Below are 12,662 nucleotides of genomic sequence, written 5' to 3'. Positions count from 1 at the left end.
AAAATCACACAAACCACCAAGTGGTTACAGTATCTGGTAAATTAAAAGTACATGTGTACGTATATCGGTAATCAAATCGAAAATCTGTTTATTTTTTAATGAATTTGGATTGAATAATTGAATCACAGGACCATAATCTTTTAGGATAGGATACTCACAGATGTAATTCACATAACAAAACAAGATTTTGAAATAATACATAAGACTTTCGGTTTTGAAAACTCCAACAGAGTGACAAAAATTGTACTCATCAAATGTCATGGAAATAAAATATTACACTTTTATCATGTTGTTTTGGAGAAAAAAAACCAAGAGACAGAAATATTGCACTTTTGTCATATTGCAATCCAAATGTTGAATAACAAGACACGGTCCTAAACTTATTGTTCCAGATAACTTCCACAGTTGCCAGCACAATCATCAGATCTAAATCCCATCGTTCACACAAAGAAATAAGAATTAGGCTCTTTAAGTTGTATATTGTTGATGAGTGTTTAGTCTTATACATGTACATTCCACTGTTTTACTATTGTTAACAAGAAAACATGTGATAAACATTTTGATTTTTGAAATAAAATTGTGATAGGTTAAATTACATCTTAGCTTCATTATGACAAGTTTTAATTAACTTTTGCTTCTTGCTGTTCACCAATACAAATTCACTGTGTTACGTATCCACCTAGTTAGAGCCAACAGGTGCTATATTCATGTTTTTAGTTTGTTTCTGGAGGTGATATTCTTTACAGTCAATGCCTAAAATCAGTAAATTGAGTAATTCACTCAGGTAATTTTTTACAAATTGGCCAAATATTTCAGTCATTTTACTAATTAACTGGAAAATTAGTATAGCATCATATAACTGGCACAATTCTATTTATTACCTAGTTAGTACTTTTCGTATTGTATGATATTAAATGAGCTTTCATTTCATATCATGTTTATGTCCCGAATGAAATAATTTTCAATTGTTACAAGCTTTACAAGGGACATAAACATGATACAAAATTAAAGCGAGTTTAACATCCTATTTATTACCCATAATCAGTCTTAATTTATATCACTCAACTGAACGTCATCGCATGATGTAGAAGTGTTATGTCCCACTTGGCGTCCTAGGTATTTTTAACCATATGGGTAATAATCTGTTTCTTCTTCTTTTTCTTCAAAATAAAATGTGTAACAAGTTCACATACTAGCCAATTCACTGTAAGATTGAACCTGTTTTTCTCCCGCTCCCCTCAAAAAGAAAGTAAGAAGACAAACGTTTCATTCTTTAACATTTATCACACTCTGCAGGGAACCACATTTCAGCATCCCTCAGACGAACCTTGCGACGACAGTTTACATGTGCTTCAGATTATTACAGCTCTGGCACTTGACAAATTTGCTAATTTTATTTTAATATGGCGAAATAATTTCAAGTAATAATTGATGTTTTTTTTACAACAACCAGGTTTCTGCGCCTTTTTGATGTTCAGAGTTAGCCCTAAAATAATAACAGAGTAAATACGTCGTAGCGATACAAGCGTCAATATGCAAATCAGTTTTGCAAGAGCTTTTTACAGCAGCACTGCTACATTACGAGGGCTGTTTTATCTTTTGAACATTATGTAACTTTTTTCACATCCATTTGTTTCTAAGTCGGCAGTTTCATCATCAAATAACCCAAATTCCTGTATATATTTATATATGACTTGAAAATGAGTGGAAATATTTAAAAGATTCTGTGATTTACAAATATGCTCAATCTTTGAGAAACAAATTCCCATACCCTACTGCTCACGTTACTTCAGATTATTGTTTTATATCAATTTGTGAACCAGGGGAGGATCCAGAAAATATATTGCAGTGGGGTGGGGGGAAACTAACGGGGGAAAGGGCATATGGATCAACTCGTCAACGGGCATCCCGATTGATAAAGAAAAAAAATGGGCTTCTTGAATGTTTCTTGGGGTCACCTGTCCCCCCTAGTCCCTTCCACCCCCTGGATCCTCCTCTGGAAACTGACATGAAAACTGGTTCTGGTGACATTGTTGTAGTAGTTTTATCAGCATGGACATCATTTTCATCTACAGTTGTAAATCTAGATAATTATATGAATATATGTGACATACCGTAACATCCTTAAATGTAGCATAATGTTAGTAACTAACAGTAACGTCATCTTCATCTACAGTTGTAAATCGACATAATTATATGAATGAAATATGGTAACATCCTTAAATGTAGCATAATGTTAGTAACTAACAGTAACATACCATTAGTATGTAACATGAAACTTAATAACAGTAATAGCCGTAACAAACATGTAACTGTACGCATATGTCAGTATGTAGCATACTATTAGCATATAACACTGATATGTAACATGAAACTTAATAACAGTGTGTATAATATCACTATATAAAGTGTCAACACATAACTTATTAACAACCTCAAGCACAGGGAAGCAAGTAGACATTGGGGAGGGGGAGGGGGGGGGGCTGACTGAAGAACAGTTTCTAGGGGGTTCAGGGGCAATGCTCCCCCATAAACGTTTGAAAAATAGATTTCTTGAAATGCAATTTCCTGCATTCTACAAGTAAAATTCATCTCTGCCTTAAGATTTACTATCAGTAATATTTTTAATAGAGCCCCCAGCCCCCCTGCTCCACTCTGAACCTTTAAGTATAACATATAATCAGAATGAATATACTGATGGAAGAAAATAAGGAAACACATTGTGTTGTAGACGGAATTTAATTCACTACATGCTCAGTAATACATTTGTCTGTATAAAAGAAAGATGTAATATGGGATTGAATATCAGTAATATGGGATTGAATATCAATAATATGGGATTGAATATCAGTAATATGGGATTAAATATCAGTAATATGGTAATATGGGATTAAATATCAGTAATATGGGATTAACTATTAATAACAAGGTTAAATTCCTGACACTGGATTGTGGTTTTGGTTGCAGAAACTATTTGCTATTTATGTGATTCCTAATTTTCTCTCCTTCACTATACACTGTTGTACATTTATGTAACATAATGAGAAATCAATATTTAACAAAGCATAAAATATATCACATAATGCTGATGTTGCATAACACCAGTATGTCTCGTCAATATATAATGTTGGTATATAATATAATAATACTAGGTAACAATGTCAGTAATATGTAATATAATAAGGATATATAATAAGGAAATATGTATTGGTGTCCGATACTTTCTGGTAGTACTAGTCAAAGAATAGTGGATATTTTCTCACAACCTTGCCTCGCTGTGCAATTGTCGTGTAATGTACATGCATGTGTGTTAAGCATGTTTCTTGCATGCATGCATATTAAGCATAAAACTTTATTATAACTTATTTTTCATAGTTATTACTTTTTGTTGTTATATTATTTTGTGTTGCCTGTCGTATTGTACATTTATTTTCAATTTAATGCTTACCCTAGCATTGGATATCTTATAGCAGGGGTCGAAATTTGGCTAAAATTCCTGCCGGATATTCGGTTCGCCGGATATTTGGTTCGGCAGGCTACCAGTTCTGCCAGGCCGAATCTAAATCTGCCACACCAAACATGAGACTCAAACTAATCTGTGAATATCAACATAAAATAACTGCTGGTGTGACGGGCAATAAAATCTACCAGTCAGTGATTATGTTGACCGGTACAAAACCAATTGGGACAGCATTATTTCGATCCCTGTTATAACATGGGTGCCAAGACAATAATTATGGCATAATCAAATATCTGATATTTCAACATTTTGTTGCTTTTGTCGGAACTGTTTGGTGGTAGATGTTGTAGTTTTTTGTTTTTTTAATTAATTTTTTTTTCCATTTATTTATTTGGTCCATGGTGTAGTGTTTGGGGATATATTGGTGCTTCTGTGTAGTTGTTGACACAGCCAGGTTGTAACATCCTGGTAATTGTTTTGGTTTCTTTAAATGCATTTGTTCAATTCTGTGAACTGTCATAATTATTTATGATTAATTTATTCATTATACATGTACTAGTATTTTATTTAATATTCTTTCATGCATAACATTCCATTTTACTCTTTATGTATGTAGGCCTACATATATGTTTTTGTTACTGGTTTTTCGTTTTGGCATGTTATTTCTTCTGTTATTTTTTGTATGGATGTACAGTGAAACCCCTGTAAACCGGACACCCACAGGATCAAGTAAAAAGTACAGTTTTAATGGGTATCCAGTGTAGAGAGGTTACATTCTGTACTGATACCCAAAGAGGGACTGAAAACCATCTGGTTTTGAGGGAATTCCGGTTTACCTGACAATGATGTTTTAAGGGGTTTAACTGAACATGTATTATTAAATGTATAATTTTGGATGAAGTTAATCATTTTTAGCCAACTCTACACATTTTTGGAGAAACAATATTTTGTAATTACATTATATATAAAACAGCATTAACCAGCAGTGTAATAAACTTAGGTGTATTAAAAGCCGACCAATCCTACCGTTAATATTTATGTGATTAAAAATATACATGTAATTATTTAAATTTAATCAACTCTGTAGCATTTATTTGGGTTCCAATGGTGCAGGGCTGAAACTTAACGACAGAACCGATGGCAATTGCCATCGTTGCGATATAAATTGCTGTTTGCCAAGAGCATCACCAATGACACTTTTGTTCCACTGGTTAAAAATTTATTCCATTGGTAAAGTTCGTCAATGGTGGCAAACTGTATATACCTGGTGTCTATTATCTGCTAGTATTTAACATTTGTGCTTTTGAAGTGCAAAATAACCTTTCAGTGATGTTGATTTGCTGCAAAAGTAACTTTGAAAAAACCAACAATTGCCATCGGTGGGCCACAGTGTTTTTTAAGTATTGCCGTAGGAGACAAATTCTTAGTTCGAGCCGTAATGGTGTATTAAAATGTAACCAACTGGGCTTTAAAACGTTACATTTATTTTGTACTTTTTCCAACTTTTAAACTATTCTTATTTCCATATACACATATAATTTGTAATGACGGTCTATGGGTGCAAATAAAGGTAACAAATGTACTTGGATTCCAATCGGATTGCAGGAAACAAATGTTAGACGTGTATATATATATATATATATATATATATATATATATATATACACACACACATATTTATAAAAGAACCTACTCATATATAATATTTATTATATTTTTCTAGTGTATAGCTTGCTTGCTGATGATGCAAAAGAGCTATTTGTATATAATATACCTCTGGCATTGGTGCCATGTTATTCTAGTGATGTTAAAGTACATTCGTACAATTAGACTTGCAATAATTTGTTACACTTGATTTGATTGGACAAGGCATCTGGATTAGTCATACAACATTAAAACATGCTTTTATTGTAATGGTTTTGCCTCTGTCACAATATGTTTTCTTTGTAGTGGACAGTTCAAATTGTTTTGATTAAGCCTTCTCAAATACAATTTGATAGTATATTACAAACGATTTACTACAAGACACAACTGTAGAAGGTACTTAACTTAAAAGTAGTGTCACATGACAGCTGACTTGCTAAATGACCTATTGCCTCAATGGGGCGGGATCCAGCTGAGTGGATAGAGTGCTCGCCTGAGGTGCTGGTGTCGTTGGATTGAACCACCTCAGTGGGCCAGTTCTCAGGCTTTGGGGGTTAAGTCAGGGCTTCTAAATTTTAATAAAAATTTTATAGCCATGGGATCAGTGATTTAAAAAATGTACTAGCCACAATTAAAAATTCACTAGTCCTACTATAAGTAAATACAATTTTTTTAATAGGAATAATCAGATATGTCACCTAAAGATGGGGATAGAGCTTAAAAACCATTAAATTGAGGGAAGAGGGGTGCAGGATATTCCTTTTTACAAAATAGACTTAAATGCAGAATTGAGCAACTTCTTTTTCCACTAACCATCGGGCATGGAGTTAGTAGTTATTTACTAAGTCAAAACTGAATATCACTAGCCATGGGAGTGGGGCTACCATAATCTAGATGCCCTGGGGTTTGTTTTGTCCCAACCATTGTTCCATGACTGGTATGTCAAAGGCCATGGTATGTGCTGTCCTGTCTATGTGAAAGTGCATGGGTTTCTTCTAAGGCTGTAAGTAAAAAATTACAAAATGTTTGACTTCCAATAGCCGATGATTAATAAATCAATGGGCTCTAGTGGAGTTGTTAAACAAAACAAAATTTACTTTATTTTATTGTCTAAAATTACCTACCCAACCCTAAAAGAAAATGTCTGCCAGTTCCCTAAAACACTTTTTTAAAGGCCCTACGGTAGTGAGTGTTGGCTTAATAACAGCATACAATGTGTACATTTAAAGTGACGAGGTCTGAGCGACACTGTCATTAGTAGGTCAGCTGTCTGTCATTAGTAGGTCAGCTGTCGTGTGAGCTAGTTTTTAAAGAGACGAGATCCTCAGTTTGCTGCCATTGTTGAATGTGTCATCTTAAAGTTGCATAATGGCAGCTTGCTGCTAAAATTATTTATTAAAGTGACGGACCCTGGTTTTTAAACACTCAACATATTTTTCGTTACTTGAGCTGGTTTTTATCATTCAAATCAGACATTACTTAGATTTTATTGTTTAGATGATCAGTTTCCGTACATCTGAAGTGTTTCTGGTCATACTGGTGTGTTTTTTAAAAAATACCACAATGTGCTTCTTTTTTTCTTTTTTTACAAAAACATGTACATGTATCTCTGAGAATTAAAGGTTATGAAGATGAGCTCCAGTCTATATTTTAAGTGTATTTCCCTATTCCCTGTTTCAATATCACAGACTCTTAGTTTCGACATCACAGACTCTTAGTTTCAACATCACACTCTTAGTTTCAGTATCACAAACTCTTAGTTTCAACATCACAGACTCTTAGGTTTCAACATCACAGACTCTTAGTTTCAGGATCACAGACTCTTAGTTTCAACATCACAGACTCTTAGTTTCAGTATCACAGACTCTTAGTTTCAGTATCACAGACTCTTAGTTTCAGTATCACAGACTCTTAGTTTCAACATCACAGACTCTTAGTTTCAGTATCACAGACTCTTAGTTTCAACATCACAGACTCTTAGTTTCAACATCACACTCTTAGTTTCAGTATCACAGTCTTAGTTTCAACATCACAGACTCTTAGTTTCAACATCACACTCTTAGTTTCAGTATCACAGACTCTTAGTTTCAACATCACAGACTCTTAGTTTCAACATCACAGACTCTTAGTTTCAACATCACAGACTCTTAGTTTCAGTATCACAGAGTCTTAGTTTCAACATCACAGACTCTTAGTTTCAACATCGCAGACTCTTAGTTTCAACATCACACTCTTAGTTTCAGTATCACAGACTCTTAGTTTCAACATCACAGACTCTTAGTTTCAACATCACAGACTCTTAGTTTCAGTCTATTGTAACTTTATTCAGACTTAGTGTCCATTTTCATGGGTTGAAACTACGGACTGCAACTTTTAACTTTTACTTTGAAATTATCTTTATTGAAAAAACTAAATTATATTGGGAGCCTGGTAAAATCCATTTTGGGCTAGTTATAAACATTTCAACGACCAGAAACACCTTCCGTGTAAAGACACTGATATTCTAAATAAGAAAATATATTTAACACATGTGTTTTTTAATATGGAAAATGTTAGCAGACCTTGTCTTTTAAGGTGTGCGAGTGCTTTCGCACTGGTACAGCGCACACAATTTCAATCTGGCGAGTACGAAAAACATCGCACATTACTTCATAACTTTATTACGCTTGGTTTTCACTAGCCTTAGCATTTTGATGAGTCTGATTTTTTTACTCGCCTAAGCATTTTGAAGTGTGCAATTTTTTCACTGGCCATGATTTTTGATAAGCTAAGGACTGTATCAGTCTATGTTAATCGGTATTTGTTGAGGTGCGCCAACACGCCAGACATGTTACAATGGCAGCTAACTTATGGACCGTCTCTTTAATGTTTTATTATATACATGCTCTAGTGTTAGCTAGCTTGCAGTCGATGCAGAAGAGCTACGTTATTACGATATACCTCCGGCCTTGGTGCTGCTTTTATTCTAGTGGTCTTAACTCATTTTATACCTATAGCGTATTGAGACGATTTTCATTATTTATAAAAGTGTTTATTTTGTCATTACATGTATTATGCTTGTCCTGTATTTTGTAAGCACATTTGGTTTTGCGAACTTTTACCAGTTTATGAATTCAGACATTCCCAGTTGATTTTTTTTTTTTACAAGCTTGTTAATTATTATTAAAATGCATATGAAGTGGGGGGGGGGGGGGGGGGGTGTTGTGGGGTTTTGTTGGGGTTTTTTATTGGTGTGTTAATTAAAATACATTTGAAATGAATTTTTATCAGTATGTTAATTAAAACACATTTGAAGTGATTTTTTACCAGTGTGTTAATTAAAACACATTTCAAGTGAATTTTTACCGGTATGTTAATTGAAACACATTGACGTTTTACTAACATATGGGTGAGGCTGAAGAAAGAAAGAAAGAAAGAAAGAAAGAAATATTAAAACATTTCTATAGTTCATTTAGGTAGAATTTACCAACAGAATGTCATAAACGCCTCTTGGAATCAGGATACTTTGATTGTAAATTATAATAATAATAATAATTTTTTAATTTTTTTTGCAGGGGTGGGGGTATTATATATTTATTTTTGTTTATAGAGGTCTGATTTGTTTTGTTGTTGTTGGGGGTTTTTTTTGGGGGGGGGGTTGTGGGTTTGTTTTGGGGTTTTTTTGGGGGGGGGGTGTTGTCCTCCCTCCATAATATTTGTAGTGACATTTATTGTTTCTGGGCAAATCTTACTGGTTCAGGATAAACACTAAAATCTTATTTCAATTCATGTGGGCTGCTTATATAGTAAATATTTCATTTTTTATACTGTATTTCGTAATGAATTATTTATTTTTAATTCATAATGAAACTTTGAAAAATTATAAACATGTTTGTTGCACCACAAGGAGATATATAATATATTATCAAAATGTTGGACAATGCAAAACCGTTTTAATATATATTTATTGAATATAATGTACAATTATAATTTATATATGCTGTTGAATAAAATTGTATATATAAAAACTCAATTTTCAACTTTTTAAATACAGTTATTAATTCACATAACAATTATTCATATTTTCAAACATAGCAGACATTAATTGTATCATGCTTGAAATATGTATGATGACCGAAAGTTTGTATACTAGTAATTTCAATTTTAAAGATCCCCCCTACTTGCTTTGTTAAAAAAACACATTATGGCTGTCATGTCCATGTTGTTAATTATCACGTTTATCATCTTTCACACTGACAATAAAACATCTTTGTTACTGGTTTGTGTTTGTTTATGTTGTAATAGTACAGGGGTGGGGGGCATAGCCCAGTAGTTATGTGACCACCTGATGTGCAGTTGGTCTGGGATCATTCCCCATCAGTTGGTCTGGGATCATTCCCCATCAGTTGGCCTGGGATCATTCCCCATCAGTTGGCCTGGGATCATTCCCCATCAGTTGGCCTGGGATCATTCCCCATCAGTTGGCCTGGGATCATTCCCCATCAGTTGGCCTGGGATCATTCCCCATCAGTTGGCCCTATTGGGTTATTCTTGTCAGCCAGTGCACCACAACTTGTACATCAAAGGTGTTATGTGCTATCTGGTCTGTGAGACGGTACATACAAAAGATCCCTTGATACTAATGGAAAGAGTTTCCTCTGTAAGACTGTCCGAATTACCAAATGTTTTACATCAGATAGCTGATGATTAATAAATCAATGTGCTCTAGTGGTATCATTAAACACAATATACTTCTTTACTAGTACCCTGGAGCAAAGTTAAAACAAGATAATGCTTTAGATTTGGAGTCTGGTTGTGGTGTTAAAAGCTTGAAAGCTCTGTTCGGCCAGTGCTTTATCCTGGCTTCATCGTAGAGGGGGCAGAATTGCAGGGTGTGCTCTGGGGACTGTGGTCCTGTTTGACATGGACATTCATCAGTGTCTGCCAGTTTCAGGCGGTACATATGGGATCTGAGATGGCATTGACCGGTTCTTAGCCTGAAAATGGTTGTCTCTTGGTATCTTTCCAGATGATGGATTGGATCCTTGGTTGTAGCATGGGTGTGTCGGAACTTTCTCTTAATTATAGTTTTTGTCTATCTGAAGGAGATTGGATGATTTGAGTGTTCGATTGTGCTTCCCTCCTTTGCCAGCCTGTCAGCATGTTCATTCCTTGCAATACCACAGTGTGCTGGAACCCTCTGGACTACAACTTGCATGTGTAAAGAAAGGTCAGCCAGCCCCTGTTGAACTTGTATTACTAGGTTTTCTTCAGGTGACTGTATGCTCAGAGTGATGGATTTGCAATCTGTCAGGAACATAACATCTGATGGAAGTGGATTCTCCAAATTGATGATTCTGGTGGCTTCAAGAAGGGCATTTGTTTCTGCTCTGAAGTATGTTGACTGTTTCCTGCTGGGTATGATCTGGAAGTTACTCGTCCATCAGGAAATCTTACGCGGACACCACTACCAGCATTCTTTACTGTCTCTTGAGCTGAGCCATCTGTGTAGACCTGGGTCCACTGTGAGATGTTGTACTTGTCTTGATGCATTTCCAGTTGGAGATACTTTTGGATGGCATCTGACTGTTCTCCATTCCTGGTGATTCCTGGAACATCCTCTACAATGATTATGTCTTTTAATGATGATATCCAATCCTCTACATCTATCAAGGGTTCCTGTTCTTCGTGTGTCCTTGGTAGGATATCGGAGTATGTGTGTCCAAGCTGTCTGGCAAGATGGTTTATGCTGCTTCATTTTAAACGGTTTTTTGTTCGCTCTTGGATTTGTTGATGTGCTGGGTGAGATGGAAGCCTCTAAATGTGGACGCATAATTTAGAATGGTTCGTCAAAATTGAAAATGAAGCTAATAGGTTGATCAAAAGGTAGCTTCTGCCAAAAACTCCTTATCTTTATATAGAGATTCAAGTCGACACTGGCTTCCATATATACCAAGCAATATTCTACTGTCATTTTGGCATAGACGTTGCTTTATCATGTCGGTTATTGACAAGTATTTCAAAATGTTTTATGATCAACATGTAGATGCCACTTTGATGATATGACGAATCGGTGACTCAAATGAAATGGGATGCAATACTTTTTGCTGAACACGTTTGGGGACTACACCTGTAGACCTACTCTTAACACGGGCTTCATGTGTTGGCGGTGATTCGTGATGATACAATTTTTTAAAATGTAATGTGTTTCGTTTTTCACAAATATGTTCCTTATTAAAGGAACTGATCATATTTCTGGTGTACACGTACCTTTTCTATTACTAAGGTTATAATAAGCAATTGCCGAAAATATTTAAAATATACTTCGGGTCAATACGCTGAACTGTTGTGTGGTAGAATTTCATTATCTTGTATAATACAAAAATAAATAAATAGCCGTAATAACAAAAATAGGCCTACAATCTACAAAATAGTAAAAAAATCGTTGTTTTAAATTATAATTTTTTAAGTTCCAGATGCCAGGAAAATGCGTTTTAGGCTTTCGGAGATTTCAAATTTTCCAGGGAATATGCCTCAGTAAATACCTAGTCGAACCCTCCCACTCGAAATGCTATTTATGGGCCTGACTTAGAATTTCTTGTAGGCTACAGAGGGGAAACGGTGAATTTGCATATAAATACCATGTAAGCTAAAAAAAAAAAAAATCCCTCATATCAAACATATCAAATTTTGAACTTAGTACCATTAGAAAACCATTGAATGCCCGTAGGAAAGACGAAAGTGTCAAAAGATTTTTAAAATTGACTTGCGCCCCCACCACACCCACTATACCGATAATTACTACGGGCCGGTTAAATAAATGAAAATGTAATTAAAGTTGCAAACCTTAGTTTGAACCAGGACCGGATTTGGACCTTGGGGGAGCCCGGGGCACTTTTTTTTTAAATAAAGGAAGTCCTTAATCGGGGTGGGGGGGGGGGGGTTGCTCTGGCAGGGGGGTCCGGGGCAATTGCCCCCTTTGCCCTCTTATAAATCCGTCACTGGTTTGAACCCCATGAACACTGATAGACTGTGGCGACCGATGTCTATAGGGGGATCGAGTTGTGCTCTCCATGAAAATTGACAGACTGTGGCGACCGATGTCTATAGGGGGATCGAGTCGTGCTCTTCATGAAAATCGATAGACTGTGGCGACCGATGTCTATAGGGGGGTCGAGTCAGGCTCTTCATGAAAATTGATAGACTGTGGCGACAGATGTCTATAGGGGGATCGAGTCATGCTCTTCATGAAAACTGATAGACTGTGGCGACCGATGTCTATAGGGGGATCGAGTCATGCTCTCCATGAAAATATATTGAGTAAAATGAAAGTCTGCTTGAGCAGGGAGGGATTTCAATCAGCGAAACCCTCCCTGTGTACATGCGCCTGGAATAATGTTTGATACATTTTCAATGATCAAAAACTACTCTAATAGTAAAAACATGCCGTCGCGTTTAAAAAAGAAGCTGGTCAACTCGCCCCAGCGGTTGGTCAACTCGCCACAATTAAACTATTTAGTCAACTCGCCCCAATTAAACTATTTAGTCAACTCGCCCCAATTAAACTATTTAGTCAACT

Source organism: Gigantopelta aegis, chromosome 7 (genome assembly GCF_016097555.1).
Source record: "Gigantopelta aegis isolate Gae_Host chromosome 7, Gae_host_genome, whole genome shotgun sequence".
NCBI classification, from domain to species: Eukaryota; Metazoa; Mollusca; class Gastropoda; order Neomphalida; family Peltospiridae; genus Gigantopelta; species Gigantopelta aegis.
Note: the sequence above shows the minus strand (reverse complement) of the source record.